The following is a 17081-nucleotide window of genomic DNA, read 5'->3' on the forward strand; positions in this document are numbered from 1 at the left end:
TAAATAAAACCTCTGCTTTATCAGGTAATAAGGTACCGTTACCCTTCACACCACTAAATTATTTACTTTCCAACCAGTATATCCAATTAAGTAAAAATAACATTTTGGGACAATAAATTTTCAGAAAAAGCCAGAATTGCTTGCTATCTCATGAAAACCATAGTGCATGGTGGAAACAAGATTGGGGAATGTAAGTAGAAACATGCTTACATTTGCCATGTTTCTATCAGGAAGAGGTAATAGCAGGATGGTAATGCTTTAGTCTGAGTGACCAAAGGAAGGTAGGGAAGATGTCATTGGGATGCTCACATGGGTCAGATTCTAGCTACATGATTTTTAAAATGGTTACTGCTGCTTTCTTTCATGTCATTTTGAGAACTGGCAAGAGAGCCTTTACGTTCAGATTTCATTTCCTGTTTTAGGACCCCATTAAGGGTGCATGTGTACATAGGAAAATGCCTCTCACCCTCAGTTAAGTCGCTCAGTCATGTCTGACTCTTTGTGACCCTGTGAACTGTAGCCCACCAGGCTCCTCCGTCCATGGGATTCTCCAGACAAGAATACTGGAGTGGGTTGCCATTTCCTTCTCCAGAAGATTTTCCCGACCCAGGGATCCAACCTAGGTCTCCCTCATTGCAGGCAGATGCTTTAACCTCTGAGCCACCAGGGAAGCCCTCTAAATGCTTAAACAATGTCCTAATTCCAAATCACTTCACAGCAGTCTGTCTCCCTGAGGACATGCAGCATATTTCTGAATGAGAAGGTATCAGCAAGATTTAATTTATTCCTTGCTCAAATTTCTCCTCCCACAGTCCTCGCCCACCCCAACTGGCACGGCTTGCTTGCTGAGCTTCACTCCCCCTCACAGAAGCACAGCGCCCCACAATATGCACAGCTGTGGCAAGAAGCCAGCAGGCACTGAAAATCAACAGCGATTCGCATCTGACAGCATTTCCTCAATTTTGCACTCCAGACTAGAGTGAAGTTGACAAGCCTAGCTTGGGAGGCTCCAAAGGTTCTTGGTGTGTATACAGTAACAAAATAATTAAATTAATTTGCCAGAATACTTCTTTAATTGGGGGCCTAAGTAAGAATTCCTAAATGGTTGGGGAAAAAAAAACCCAAAAAACTGTTGACAAGACCTGCACAGGAGGTTATCTGCAGTGTTGTGCACAGCTTCTTAATCAGCGACAGTCTCTCAGTTTGGAGGCCGTTGAGAAGACAATTTACCAATAATTATCATTTTGTGGGGATACAGGAATCATTTCAATAAGCCACATTCCCAGGAGTGTGGTGGGAAAAAAAAAGTGATTTGCCTGGAACGGCTCTCAGGCTTTGTCAAAACTGCCTCCAAGTTAAAAGGTTTTCATGACCAGATATATTCTTAAACAATTCATGACAGAACTGCTTTACTCGAAGGAAATTTAAACTTTTAGAAGGATATAACAAGGTAAGAAGATCCAGCAAGTTAATCTGAGAGGCATCATTTTTTTTTTTTTCCTTTCTTGTTACCCTCAGTAGGCAATCTATTTTCTCACAACTTCAAATGACTTTAAAACCTGTAACTTGATCTGAGGTTGGCAAATCTTAAGTTGATGATCCTTGAAATCACCTGCCTGCTTGCGATTGAGGTAAAGTTGGATTCAACTGGTTTGTACTGCCTTCAGGGCAGTAAGACCAAAAAAGGCTGAACTGCAAATATAGCATGCTTCTGGGCTAAGGCAGCGTCTGATGGGTGCAGAGGACTTGGCTGTCAGCCAACCCACCCAGGAAGGAGAAGGAAATAGAAAGCATGAGAAGTAAAACGTCTCACAAGCCAGAAACCACAGACAGTCCAGTCTCTAGGTCAATTAAAATGAAGGTTTGTCGGCAATAAACATTTTGTCCAAGTAATTCTGACGAGGTTCTGGCCTAAGAAAATGCATTCAACTATAGAATGCAGGAGACCCAGGTTTGATTCCTGGGTCAGGAAGATCCCCTCCAAGGGAATAACCCACTCCAGTATTCTTGCCTGGAAAATTCCATGGACAGAGGAGCCTGGCGGGCTACAGTCCATGGGGTAACAAGAGTCGGACACGACTTAGCCACCACCATAGAATGTTTAGATGATAAAACACAAGCAGTACATACAGTAGAGTAATACGTGGGTTTACTACAGATAAAGTATCAGTTAACACTGATTCCCCTGAGAATTGAGAGCTATTCGTAGTGAAAAATGAAGTGCAGTCAAGAAAAATGGTGGTCATAACCATGGCTTACATTTACGGTAACAAGTTTGGGAGGAATGAAGATCAGTTTGCAATCTCAATGTGCTCTTTCCCCTGTGAAACTTGCCTTTAGCCAAAAACAAAATGAATGAGGTATAAAATAACCTACTTGTTTTACAAATGTTTGGGAAGCTTTGTGTGGTTGTGATATGGCATTCTTAAAGGTTTAACAGTTGAGGAATCAGAAAAAAAAAAAAAAAGATTGAATCAGGTTAGGATTGGAGAAGGAGACAGGATTTAATTCAACTTTGATGAACTCCAATTATTTTCCCTTTTAGAGACTGCAACCCTGTGCTTTCTCTTTTAGAGAGATGACAGAAATCTGGGAACTTTTTTCCACCAGTAATAACTGCAGAGAAGTTGCTCTTCTGGTCTCAAAGTAAACCTAAACTTTGTTTAGCAAAATCTGTAATACAGTGATCATGGTGATTTTTGTTGTTGTTTTAAATAAGGCCGAGGCACCAATGGCTATTTTTAAAAATTGTAGTCCAGAAACAAAGTGTGGACTCTAGAAATCAAGTGTGGGTCAGGAATAAGATGAATGACTTGCAGTGAAGATAGATGAAGTGGCAACTCCAGTAAATTTTGTGTATAAGTTTCCCAATTATTAAATAAAAATGAAATGTTCTTACAGAAAAAGATGAATATTAAAAGATACCTGAGAAAGATACAAAATAGAACCAGGAGTGAGGCTAGTATAAAATAGAAACCATAAAGACATGCTTTTGCACTAGGTGAGCACACAGCATTTCTTTGTAATCCTCAACCATCTCCCCACCTCTAAGACCCTCTAAAATGATTTCACAGGAATTACATAGGTTTCAAGTTGTCTCTTCAGTGATACTAGTTGAATTGAGAAACAGGAACTGTGGGGTCAACTGTGTTGTAAGAGTCTGCAGCCCCCAATTCGAAAGTGTTCCCACCACCCTCTATTTTATGACTCAAACCTGTTTCACTCAATTTCACAACATGTCCAGATCTTGTAGATATGTGAGTTTATGACCTAGATGGTCTCTCCTTGGTGGTCTCAGACAAGCTGCCCCAGCCCAAAGTGGCCTTGCCCCTTCCTTGAATTCCATCCTCTTAATTTCCACACCATTTGTTTGGCCTTTCAAACATGCCCTGTTGCTGGTTACTTCTCCTTAGGGGCTGGTGCCCCATTTAGGAGGCTAATGCTTCACACTTGGGAGGGCCTCTCAACTTTCTCCCACAGGGCTCTGCCCCTGGTAGGCATTTGGGTCACACTGGCAGGGTGTTGGTGCCATGGAAAGGAGAGAGCAACCCCTGATCAGCAGTCATGGAAGTACCCCTGGGCTGGGGGCTGGGGATGAGAGCCATAGCGCCATCCATCCAGCTGGGTGGAGAAAGCAGTTCTCTCAGACTGGGACGTGACGCTCAACACCTGTGAGGACCCAGAAGTGTCTAGGCTTGGCCACATCTGGTCTCAGATTAGGAGAAAGTTCATACGGTAGGTTGGCCCAGTTTCTCACCCCACAGAAGGCCAGCTGCCCAGAGGACTTCACAGAAGTGCTGGCTGAGGCTGCATCTCAAGAAGGACTTTGGGGATTGCTAGCTTGACTGCTTAACAGCAGGTAACTTAAAAGATGCTGTGAGAGTGCCTCCTCTCCATGAGTGGTGTTTTGCTAATATTTCATATCTGCACAGTGTCAGGGATGTGGTAGGCAGCATTCAGCATGTGTTACTACCATTTGTTGAGCATTGGCCGTGTGCTCGTTGCTATTCCTGGAGCTTCCCAATGACTCTGAAGTATTATTATCAGAGTATTAGGTTCTGAGAGACTAACTCAGTATAGGTCATGTAGCTAAGAAATGACATCAAGGATTTAAATCCCAGTTACTCTGTCTCCAGAGCCCTGTTTCTCTACAAAACGGGCACTAGACTTTAGGGAAGGCACTCAGTCAGACTTAGACTCCTTAGTCCCTGCTTGTGCTGCCAACCCCCTGGGGTTAGTCCCAACATACTCTTTTTTTCCCTGGATCATGGAGAAGAAAAAAAAAAAAAACTAGAAGGAAACACTCCAAATAAAATTTGGCAATTGACACCCACGCAGACAAGAAAATGATTGTTGAGCCTTGTGCTTTAACCCACAACCTGGGGAAATTACACTGGACATTGGTTAGTTCTAACCCCACACTGTTCTTCTTAGAAATTTATCTCAAACAAATCATTTTTATTGCCCATGAGGACTATCCAACTCAGGCTGAAGCAGGAAGCAGCAAAGCAGTCATAAAAAGTGAGAAAGTCAGTTGACCTTAAAGCCACAGGCCTTAAAGATCAACACTAGGTCAGTTTACAAATTGCCACCTCCAGGGGAAACCTGAGCCCCTTGCACCAGCTCTATGAACAAGGTTAGATGTGCTTGCCTGGGACTGACTTAGAGGGAATACCAACCACCACGACCACCGGGATGGCACTGGGCCACGTGGACGAGTTATCTTGGTCAACTGATACAGATGCCATCGAAGGAGCAGGGACAGTTCACAATCAGGGAGGGCCTGAGTCGGGAATACAGGATCAGATCCTTCTCACCATTCATGGATTGAAAGCTACACTTTTATCCCCTCAACATCTGACATCTCTGAAACTGGGATGCATTTTTGAAATCGATCTTTAAATTTTTTTAAGTGGTACACGCTGATGGTACAGATTATAATTGGTGGCATCTAGGATTTGATGAAATATAAGTCAGTGTTATTTACATGCAAGTTACAGGTGATAATGTCAGGAGCAGAGGACACCAGAAGCAGGTGGTAAACGAAGTGAGACTCCATGAGGCAAGTGAAGGGGGATCCATTAGCCCTTCCTGAAAAATGGCTTGACAATGAAAGCCATCCAACAAAAAATCTATTAAAATCACAAAATAGCTAACATCTATAGAATTTACTATGATCCAGGCACTGTCCTAAGTGCTTAACCTATATAATCTAATCCTTGCAACAACCCAATGAAGAGGATAGTCTTACCCCCATTTTATAAATGAAGAAACAGGCACAGATGGGGATAACTAACTGTCCAAAAAGCTACCTGATTGTAAATGGTGGTGTTGGGTTTCAAACCCTTGAGGGCTTTCTGACTCCAAGCCCTGGAAAAAAACACAACACTCAATGTGCAAATTGAGCATGAAGTTTAACTTCGAGCTTCCTGTCAGGCAGAGCAAAATAGGATCTACAAGTAAGTAAATCCTCAAAAAACATGAATCTACACATGTACTTTTAAAGTAATGTCTTCACACCATCATTGTTTTGAAAGATTCTCATGATTTCTTTAAGCCAAGCTGTATGGAAATGTACAAAGATGACAAAAACTGCATACTATTCCTTCTCCCAGAAATGACATAGAAGATCCCATGCTTGATATCTCATTTTGTGATTGAAGGGTGGGAGGGCAAGGATAGACAGAGATGTGGAACATCCATCTGGAACTTTTTGGTAGAAAGTGGGTCACTTTGACCTGTTTTCTAGACAGTAATTACTGAAAGGCCACTGACACATCCTCAGACAAGGCCAAAACAGAATTTGATGATATGCCTGTAAGATCATACACTTCAGAGTCAAAAATTACTTGGTTTAAAATCTTTGCTCTAACTTCTCCATAGTTGTGTGATCTTGGGCAAGTCTCCTGACCTTTCTGAACTTCCTCTTACTCACTTGTGAAATTACACATCATCCTAGTACCTAATGCCCAGGGTTATCAGGATTAATAGGAAAGCAAGCTCCCATAGCATATTGAGGCCTAGCCTAAGACAGGAAGCTGAGATTATGCCTAAAAATCTGTAGTGGTAAAGGATCCACCTGCCAATGCAGGAGATGCAGGTTCAATCCCTGAAGGAGGAAATGGCAACCTACTTCAGTATTCTTGCCTAAGAAATTCCCTGGACAGGCAAGCCTAGTGGGCTACAGTCCGTGGGATTGCAGAGTCAGACACAACTGAGCATGCTTGCAAGCTTTATGCTTATAAGAGTCCAGAGCATCAAGGACCATGGGTGTTTTTGATTATCCCCTTCCCCAAGGCAAATCTGAGGCAAATCAGAGAATTTTTTTTTTTTTAGTGTGTTGAGCTATTGTTTTTAGCATTTTTTTCCCTTAAAGAAATGCCAAAGGCCTTAAAACAGCCACGCCCTACACAGGGCCTCATGTGAACAGTCAGATGATCAGGGTGGGCTGGGACAAGAGGCTGGGAAGCAGAAGTTGGCTGCCTGCTCCCAAGACACAAGCTCTAGAGCCTAGGAGGAGCCTCCTTCCACTGGAGGGGAAGGCAGAGAGCCTAGGGGTTGGGGGGAGGGCAGTGGGGAGGCTGCCGCCCCAGGCAGCAGAGGGTTTTGCTGGAACCAGCAATCAGGCTGTGGGTACAGACTGTCTGAGGATACTGTTTAGCTGCCCTTGGGTGTGAACTGGTCAGGGCACAGAATCATCCTCTCTGGCCTGATTCCTGCCTCTGCCCAGGTAGTAGCTGTCCTACCCTGCCTTCCTCAGCATCCTGCGCCTCCCTCTGTTCCTATACCTGTTATTCATGTACTCATTCATTATTTCCTTCCTTCCTTCATGCATTCATTTATTCACTCAGCATATCTCGAGCACTTGCCATATTCCAGACCCTGATGGTACGACCTCCAAGAATCCCAGTGTTGAAAGCAGATGAAAACAAACATGCAAAACTAAACAGCAAAGGGGGGAAAAAACAACCTCATAATTTCTATAATTGGTCACAGGCTGGATCATTACTCATGGCCTTATTTGCTGAATTTATCACTGGAAGTGTTAGGTAGTTAGAATAGGAAAAAGGAGTCCAAAATAGCGGTGGCTAAAAGACAAAGAAAGGAAAAAGCCCATGAAAATAAAACAAAGGGAGGTCCAGAGGACTGGAATGAGAACCTCAGGTGAAATAAACAGCCCTCCTGGCTAGCCCAATTCACGTAGGGCAGGCTCAGGGGGAGGAGAAAAAACATATAAAAAGAGGAACCAAAATTGAGCATCTCATGTCTTTTGGGTCATCCTGCCCTCATGCCTCAAGGATGTATCTTCCTTTGCTTGCCAAATAAAACTGAGCTGTAACGGAGCTATTAACACTGGTTGGTCCACCATTTCAAATTTTTGCTGCAGTGAGAAAGAACCAAGGAAATTACACATTTCCCCGACAGAAACAACTGAAAGAGTTAGCTGACAGCAGAGTCTGTAGCCAAACTGCCAGGGTGAGCACCCCAGCTGTTTACTAACTGTGGGACCTTGGGAGGAACTGAGCTTCTCTGTGCCTCTGTTTGCCTCTATAACTAATAGTAGTTACAGAGAAGATCAGTAATTACAATTATGGGGATAATAGTAGTTACATCCTCATAAGGTTGTCATGAGGATTAAAGGACTTAAGACTGGGTCTGACATATAGCACAGTGGAAGTGTTTAAGTTGGTTTTCTTTAAGATGTTGCAAGTTCCTCATAGAATGATGGGGTTCTACACCCACCCCACCCAAGCTCACAGCAAGTGTGCCCCATGGCCCTCATCAGAAAATGGATGGTGGCTCACTGGGAAAGAATCTTCCTGCCAGTGCAGGAGATACAGATTTGATCCCTGATCCAGTAAGATCCCACATGCCTCGGGGCAACTAAGCCCCTGTGCCACAACTACTGAGCCCATGCACTGAAACTGCTGAAGCCTGCATGCCTAGAGTCTGTGCTCTGCAAGAAGAAAAGCCACTGCAGTGAGAATCCCGTACACCACAACTAGAGTAGCCCCCCACTCACCACAACTAGAGAAAGCTGGTGTATAGCGACGAAGATCCAGCATGGCCAAAAATAAATAAATAAATGGTTGGTTTTTTTTTTTTTTTTAATTGAAAAAAGAGAAGAAAATGGATGAACTATGTTGACCCTAAGAGTTACTTGTGGAATTTCCCTGCCAGGCCCCTTCCCTGGACATTCTGAGTTGGAACCACAACCCAGGGGTCGATGAAAAACATGTTGCCTGCCATATTAGTAAACATAGGATGCTGCAGCCATCAAGCCATCCCATTACAGCCAACCGGACAGTGACCCCAGAGGAAACTCAGGATGGAAACCCAATAGAACAGGATAGAAACAGGATAGAAACTCAGGATAGATGCCTGCCAACCCAGCCATCAGCTGCTGCAGTCACCTCCAGTGGTGCAGCCTGAGGACACTCAGGAAGAGAAAGCATTGGATACTGAGCCCAGAGAGCTAAGGTGCTAGCAAAGGAATGCTTTCTGTGACTCTTGCATCTTCCCATATATAGGAAAGTACTAAATTCCTTAACTTGAGTTTTCTTTGAAGTGAAGTGAAGTCGCTCAGTCGCGTCTGACTCTTTGCGACCCCGTGGACTGTAGCCTATCAGGCTGCTCCATCCATGAGACTCTCCAGGCAAGAATATTGGGGTTTCCCTGGTGGTCCCGTGGTTAAGAATTCACCTACCAATGCAGGAAACACATATTTGGATCCTGGTCTGGGAAGATTCCACGTGCTGTAGGGCAACTACACCCATTCACCAGGACTAGTGAAGCCTGGGCACCTAGAGCCCACGCTCTGTGATAAAAGAAGCACCGCACCCAGAGGCCTGTGCACCGCAAGGAAAAGTAGCCCCTGCTGACCGCAACTAGAGAAAAGCCTGTGCATAGCAGTGAAGGGCCTGTGCACCACATCAAACAGACCCCATGCAGCGAAAAAATAAAAAAGTGATTTTTTTTTTTTTTTGAAGTGCTGGGTACCTGGTTTTTGTTGCAAAAGCTCCTATATATTCTGACTTCTTCTTTACCTCTTCAGAGTGGTCCCTCAGCACCATCCGAGAGTTCTGTCTCCTGGCCTTGAAGTCCTCAGAATGTCCACCAAATAAGACATAATTGTCAGCTTTTAGGAGGCTTCCCCAGGGGCTCATTGGTAAAGAATCTGCCTGCAGTGCAGGAGCCACAGGAGATGTGGGTTTGAGCCCTGGGTTGGGAAGACCCTCTGGAGGAGGGCAGGGCGAGCCACTCCAGTATTCTTGCTTGGAGAATCCCATGCACAGAGGAGCCTGGAGGGCTATAGTCCATAAGGTCAAAAAGAGTCAGACATGACTAAAGCGACTTAGCATACACAGATGTCAGCTTTTAGCTTGTGCATCTTTTTTCCATCAACACAGGCCACACAGAAGTATGTTCCCAGTTGAAAAACCATTGATTTGGTTCAACCCCCTTAATCTGACTGAAATCAATCAACTCAATCAAGACAAGGTGAAGTTGGCAGCAAAGTCCAAACAGGAAAGTGAGGAGCTGTTTCCTTTCACTCCCTTTGTTGGAACCGTGGCCCAGGGGCCCTCACAGCAAATGGAACCCTAAAAATGGTGGGGCTTTGAGGGGAGACTGCCAGAAACCAGGGAGGATTCTGGGAAACCACAGAGGATCCTGGGAAACCAGAGAGGATGCTGGGAAACCACCTGAGGACAGTGCTGCTACCCTTCCCATGGCCTCTCTACCTGGCTGCCTCTCCCAGTTCAGAGCACACTCTTTGGCCCTCTTCTGCAGTGCATGCCTCTCCAGGCTCTTTCCTTAGGAAGCAGAAGTGCCTGCTTGTAGACAGAACAGGCTCAATTCAGCAGCCTTTCAGTGGCTGAAGGATGGAAGGAAGAGATCAAGGGGTTGGAGAGTCTTTGATGGTACAGACTTTACTTGACTTACAATGAAGTTACCTCATGATATCATAAATTGAAAATGCCCTAAGTAGAAAATATATTTAATGAACCTAATCTATCAACACCATGGCTGATCTCAGTGCACCTTGAAAGAAAAGTGAAAGTGTTAGTCGCTCAGTCATGTCTGACTCTGTGACCCAGAGTCACCAGGCTCCTCTGTCCATGGAATTCTCCAGGCAAGAATACTGGAGTGGTCACCATACCCTTCTCCAAGGGATCTTTCTGACCCAGGGCTTGAACTCAGTTCTCTGGCATTGCAGGCAGATTGTTTACTGTCTGAGCCACCACAGTAGTGCTCCTTAAACTTACTGTAAACACATTAGCCTACAGTTGGGCAAAATCAGCTAACACACAGCCTGTTTTATAATAAAGTGTTGAACATCTCATGTAATTTATTGAGAACTATACTGAAAGTGAACTGCTCGTCCGGGTCCAGAAGAGTTCTAAGTGTATCTGTTGTTTATCTTTGTGATCCTGTGTCTACCAGGGCTGTGGCTGCCCTGCCCAACATCACAAGAGAGTATCAGACATATGGCTAGCCTGGGAAAGGTAAAAGTTCCAAGTATGGTTTCTACTGAATTTGTATTGCTTTCACCTCATCATAACATCAAAAACTCCTAAGTGGAACCATATAAGCCAGAGACTATTTGTGGGCGTGGCTGAAGACTTTGACCAGGAGGGGAGGCAGGGCCAATAGCCTGTTCATCTCTCAATCCAATTGTTTGATTCAGGAAGAATCAGACATTTTAAAGAAGGTTCTAGATGCAATGCTAAGTTTGAAGCATGAGTCAGTATTCACCAGGTTGGGTGAGAGGTGTGGTCAATGTGTAGAGGTGTGAAGCAGCTTCTAGGCATTTTAGGGAAGGTGAAGTAGCAGAAGCCCAGCAGTGCAGTTATAGTGTTAGTTCTGCTTATCAGCCGTGGGATAGCGGAGGAAGAAGTACCAGAGAGGGCAAGGTAAGAGGCAGGGAGAATGGAGAGGGGCCGATGACATCATTAGCATTTTTTCCCACTTTGCTGAATAGAATTAATTATATTATTATTTATAGTCATCACATGATACTTCAGAATGTTTTGGCTTATTCAGTGATAATAATAATAATAACAGGCAATATTCACCACCATCTCACCAGGACTGGGTGTTATTTTGTCCAAAAAAGGTTTGGTACCTTGGGTGTTCATAGGTAGCTGCTTCCTCCCACGGTCCACATTCCGAACACAGTCCCTGAAAGAAGGAAAACTCTTGAAAGGTGGATGAAGTGTTAAGCTGTGGAGAGGACAGGACCCATACAGACTGGTAAAGTCAGCCAGAGTCATGGGGGTTTCAGCTTTAGGCTGGAAAGGTTACTCTCTTTCCATTGTCTAATATAAAAATGTTTCCTTGAGGCAATAATGGGATTTCAAGAGCAAGAGGTACAGGCAGAGAACATATAACCTTGAGTAAAAATGTGTAAATGAAAAAAGAAAGGTGGAAGGACAGAGGTCACATTCTCCCCGTAACATTTCACTAAGAGTAACTATTCTCCACCATTTAATGTCACCAACCTCACTCCCTCTACCCAAGCCTCCTCTTGCATCCGTCTCATTGTGATTGTTTCTGCTTCTGTCTAGTGGTCAGACTGTGAATCTAGACCTAAGGGCAGGGACATTTTCCCATCTGGTTTCTGGGAGTAAACACTGACACACAGTGTGTGGCTCAAGGGACCCCAGAAGGTTCTGTGGACTGATCTGAACACCCCGCCTCCGTTCCCCACCGCCACCAAGGATGCTGGTTGCTAACTCTTGTGGAATAGTCATTCTGAGGAAGAAGAATCACCTGCATTCAATTTTATTGGGGAGCGGGATGGGTAAGAGGGAGGCAGAACTCTTTAAAGTTGGGTTGTGGCAGGTTCTTGGGAGCACAGGGTACTGGGGAGAAAGTGGACCCAGGTTCACGCCCTCTATTTCTCTTTTCTCACCCCCAGTGCCTGGCCAAGGGGTGAATGGGCACAGGGGCTCCTTGAAACCCTGCGGAGTGACTGACCCACACGGGTCACTTGAGGCCACCTGATGGGACTCTGGACTGTGTATTAAGACAATAAGCAGAGCCCTGTAGCGGTGGGGAGGGCTTGATCTGCATTTGGAGACAAACTGTTTATCTTTGTCTCTGCCTTAAAAGGAGGGAAAAGAAACTACGTTACCAAAACTTGGAAGCAGGGCCACTAGTCTTCAAAAGGAAGGCTTTGCAAGTGCCTGGTGGTCCCCCACAGAGGGACAATTGTCAGTTCTGATGGCCAGAGGGTGGTGGAGGTGTTTGATGGCAAATAAAGAATCTAGGGGGAAGTTTCCCTGGTGGCTCGATGGTAAAGAGTCTGCCTGCAAAGTGGGAGACCTGGGTGTGGTCCCTGGGTCGGGAAAATCCTCTGGAGAAGGGAATGGCTACCCACTCCAGCATTCTTGCCTGGAGAGTCCCAAGGACAGAAGAACCTGGTCGGCTTCAGTCCATGGGGTCCCAAAGAGTTAGACATGACTGAACGACTAACACTTTCACTTTTTTTCACTTTGAGGTGTGCCTGAAGGACCCCAGGGTCTGTGCACAAAGGCAGAAGCTTTAGACCGGGCTGGTTCCTGACTGGGGATGAGGGGCAGGCCAGGGAGCTGGGGAAGCAGGTGGTGAGGCAGGGACACCAGGAGGGTGACTCTGTGCCCTTAGCCTGTCAGCCCTGTGCCATCACAAGCTGGTAGAGAGAGTAGCAGAAGCATGCATTCCTCTGCTCTCACAGTTCCACATTTAGAAAGTTATTCCCTAGAGATGTGCCCGCAGTGAACCATGGATGTGCACTGTAAAGGTAAAACCAGGAAGCCTCCTGTCCATCCAAGAGGGCAGGGCTAACCCTCTGTGGGATGTCAGGAAACTTTCCAAGAAGGAGACAAAACTGCAGAATGAGAACAGAGCAAGTTCTAGAATGGTATGCTCAGTTTATATTAGTAGTTGAAAAAGTTTGGAAGGATTTACACCCAGGCATTATTAATACCAATGAGATGTGAATTAGGGGAGAATTGGACTTTCATTCTGACTCTATATACTTCTGTCTTGTTTGGACATTTTACACCAAGCTTTAGCTTTTTAATTATTGAGACCATCAGTTTATTTCTTTTTAAAATACATTTAAAAATTAATTTTTATTGGCATACAGTTGTCTTTCAAAAAAGTTAAATTTTGACTGGAGTATAGTTGCTTCTCTTTTTTTCTTTTTTAAGATTCATTTATTAATTTAATATTTGGCTGCGCTGGGTCCTCATTGTTGCTCCTGGGCTTTCTCTAGTTGTGGTGAGCAGGGGCTACTCTCTCGTGGAGCACAGCTCTAGCGTGCGAGGGTTCAGTAGTTGTGGTGCACTGGCTTAGTCCCATGGCATGTGGGATCTTCCCAGATCAGGGATTGAACTGGTATCTCCTTCATTGCAAGGCGGAGTCTTAACCACTGGACCACCGTGGAAGCCCCTTATCATTAGTTTTTTTTTTTGGGCTACTCTGCACAGCATTGTGGGATCTTAAGTTCCCTGACCAGGGATGGAACCCATTCCCCTTGCATTAGAATCACTGAGTCTTAACCATTTCCAGGGAAGCCCCTACAGCAAACATTTTTTAAAAGTCAATTTAGGGTATTTCCTAGTGGTCCAGCAGTTAGGACTCCACGCTTTCACTGCTGAGAGCCCAGGTTCAATCTCTGATGGGGGAACTAAGATCCCATAAGCCACATGGCTTGGCCTCAATATAGCATTTAAAAGTTGCTAAAGACAAATTTCTGCCTTCAGTTCTGTGAACAAGTCATTCCAGCAAAGGCACAGCGCACCTACCCACTTCCCCCTTTATTCTGTCCACATTCTCTAAGGTGGGGAGCGTGAGGGGGTGGGGAGCATATGAGGGAGTGGAGGGCATGAGGGGCCCGGGAGTTGAACTGCTGGGCACTCTGCCGTGTGTCTTGGCACATAATTTAGCCCTTCTGAGCCTCACTGCGTTCACCTATAATGCAAGCTCAGAGCTACCTCTGATGGATGCTCTGGGGCCCCAGGGAAGTAGAAGTTGCAGCAGTCCAACTCCACAGCCAGGGCAGCGTGGGTTCAGAGTTAGACCCAGGCTCAAGGTAGGGGAAGGAGGCAGGAAGGAGACAAGGAAACAGGGGTGAGGACGAGCTCCCGTTTCTTCTGGACTCAGCCTGTGGGTATAGGAGGTCTTCATGTCACTTGGGTCCAGGGCTTCCCACGCTGATGCTGACCCCACCTTCTCCAAGGTAGGGTCTTCCTGGGCCTCGCCAGCCATCTCCAGCTAAACAGACCTGGGCTGTCCGGGCTGCGTCTAGCTCCCCTGAGACTGTGTAGCTCACACTTTTGGACCAGGCGATGGAAAGTACCTCTTCATCAGCAAGTGAGAATTTTGGAGAGATGAAGAAATGCAGTCCAGGTTGGATTTAGAAGCAGAGAGAGGACTGAATGGGCTGGGGTGGAAGTGGGAGATTGGTGGCCTTTGCAGCCTGGGATACAAATACAGGACCCAGTGAATAGGATGTATGTATGTATGTATGTATGTATGTATGTATGTATGTATGTATGTGTGTGTGTGTGTGTGTGGTGGGGGACGGGATCACCTTCTGGAGCAGTCAGAGGTGGATCCCAAAGGAATCCAATGCCAAGGTGAGGTGTCCCAAATTGGGCAGCAGAACTTGAGATGCAAAGGAGACCGGTGATTTGGGGACCCACCCCAGCAAACCCAGCCTCCAGAGTCCAAGATCACACGTTCTGAACTCCTACAGCCAGGGCTTTATAAGTTCCCTGGAAGCTGCCCATGACTGCCTCCTGACCCACCTGGCACTTGAGGGACTCCTCAGATATCTGTCACATGAGTGAGCCAGGAAGGAAAGATAGATGCCCTTCTCATTCACGTCCTGCCCTGGGCCACCGATGCTCAGCAGCAAACTAGGCCACCGGCCTGACCCAGTTTCCCCGTGTGCCAGCCGAGCCGGAGGGGCCATGGATGAGGCCAGAGCAGGCGTCCAGGGTGACTCCCAGGCGCCGCCCCGCGGCCCCGCGGCCCTCCTCTGCAGCGGCCCTCCTCTGCAGTTCCTTGGATCGGTCTGACTTTGGCCTCGGCCATGACTCTTGTGACTCATCTCCAGGAGGAGAGAGAAGAAAGGGGCCGTTGTGGTCCCCACGCTGGCCCGAGGCTGGCGCGTCCCTGGGGCAGCACCGCCCCCCGGTGGCCGCGGCGCCCCGGGGTGCTGGCCCAGCTCCGGCCCTGCTGGCCTTGCGATCCGGGTGCGTCCAGTGATCCGGAGCCGGTCCGCCCCGGTGCAGGGGGAGGGGCTGCGTTCTGGGTGAAACCTCTACAAAGGGTGGAATTGTTCGTCCAGCGCCCCGGGAGACTGCACGCTCGGCCTTCGGAGACCCCTCTCCCGGGGAGCCCTTTCACAGAGCGGGGCGGGGGCCGCGGCCCTTCCCTAGTGAAAGCCTGGGTTGGCTTCCTGCTTTCCCCAGCCCCCGAGACCACGTGTCTGCTGTGTTTTAAAAATAGATGCGAACATCTGCCGTTTCCCTTTTGTGAGTGGTCTATTCATATCTCTTGTCCATTTTATTTTTTTTCCATTTTCTATTTTTTTCTCTTACTGAGTTTTAGAAAATTTCCTTCATGTTGAGTCTGTCATGCACTGCAAATATTTTCCTAAGCTTAGAATTTACCTCGATTTTGGATTTGGTGATTTTTGACACATACACCCCTTACATTTTTTTTTTTTTACATTTTTTAAAAATATATATATATTTTATTTATTTATTTGACTTCATGAGGTCTTAGTTACAGCACATGGGATCTTGTTCCCTGACCAGGGTTTGAACCCGGGGCCCTGCATTGGAAGCACAGAGTCCTAGCCACTGAACCACCAGGGAAGTCCCCACACCCCTTACATTTTTATGTTCTCTGACTTTTTGATGTTTTGCTTTAGTCTCTCCCCCTTTCTGCTTATAGGACTGTTTCCATCTGAGTTTCAAAGAGTTCCCTAATTTTCTTCTAGATTTCGATTTTTTTTTTCCCTTCTCCTTCCCACCCTCCTCCTTTCCTCCCCCTGCTCCTCCTCCTCCTTTTAAATCCTGGAATTTAGCTTTTAGATCCTGGAATTTCTTTTGCTATAAAGTGTGAAGAAAAGGGGCTTCCCAGGTGGTGATAGTGGTGAAGAACTCTCCTGCCAATGCAGGAGTCCATCCCTGAGTTGCCAAGATCCCCTGGAGGAGGGCGTGGCAACCGACTCCAGTATTCTTGCCTGGAGAATCTCATGCACAGAGGAGCCTGGCAGGTTATGGTCCATCGAGTCACAAAGAATTAGACAGTACTGAAGCGACTTAACAAGCATGTGAAGTAAAGATGTGAGCTTATTTTTTTTCCCCCAAATAATTAACTAACTTCCAAAATACCATTTATTCAGTCTTTCCCCTTTAGTAGAGTATTTCCTCACTGATTTGAAATACCACCTCAATTATAAACTAAATGCTTGGGCTTGTTTCTGGCCAAGCAGAAACAAGTCAAACGGAATAGACTTCTTCAAAAAAAGAAGTCAAAGGGAATAGACTTCTTAAAAAAAAAAAAAGCATTAGACCACTGCTCATGAATTTAGGACATATTCACATTCTTTAAATTCCAGCTAAAAATGCAGTCTTCAGTGAGACATCTGTGAATGAAAACTGGATGGGAAATATTTCATTTAAAAGCATAAGACCATTCTGGGGAATTCTCTGGTGGTCCAGTGGTTAGGACTCTGTGCTTTCACTGCCAAGGGTGCACCCAAATTAAAAAAAAAAAAAAAAGTATAAGGACATTTTAAATTCTTATAGTGCAAAATGCCAAGCCTCCCTCCAGAAGGGCTAGATTAATTTATCTTCCACCAGAAGAGTATGAGAATGCCCTTACTATACTCATGCCAAGGATGAGAATTGTTTGTAAAAATAGATCTTAATTTCAAAGACAAAAAATACCACTTCATTGTTCTGTCTTAATCTGTAGTTATTTGGTGCTGGGGAACCCCTTTCAGCAGGACCACCTGGGCAGGGGAGGCAACTGCCCTATTTCCTCATCTCAGGCTCACATGAAATTTGCCT

The 17081-nt window shown here is 45.7% G+C and overlaps 1 non-coding gene across 1 annotated transcript; it reads right to left on the reverse strand.

The window, feature by feature from the left end:
- Window positions 1–15806: 15806 nt before the first annotated feature.
- Window positions 15807–15878, reverse strand: TRNAG-UCC. The gene has a single exon. It is a non-coding gene; the product is annotated as a tRNA-Gly (tRNA).
- Window positions 15879–17081: the final 1203 nt, after the last annotated feature.

This window comes from Cervus elaphus, chromosome 5 (assembly GCF_910594005.1).
Source record: "Cervus elaphus chromosome 5, mCerEla1.1, whole genome shotgun sequence".
In the NCBI taxonomy this organism is placed as follows: domain Eukaryota; kingdom Metazoa; phylum Chordata; class Mammalia; order Artiodactyla; family Cervidae; genus Cervus; species Cervus elaphus.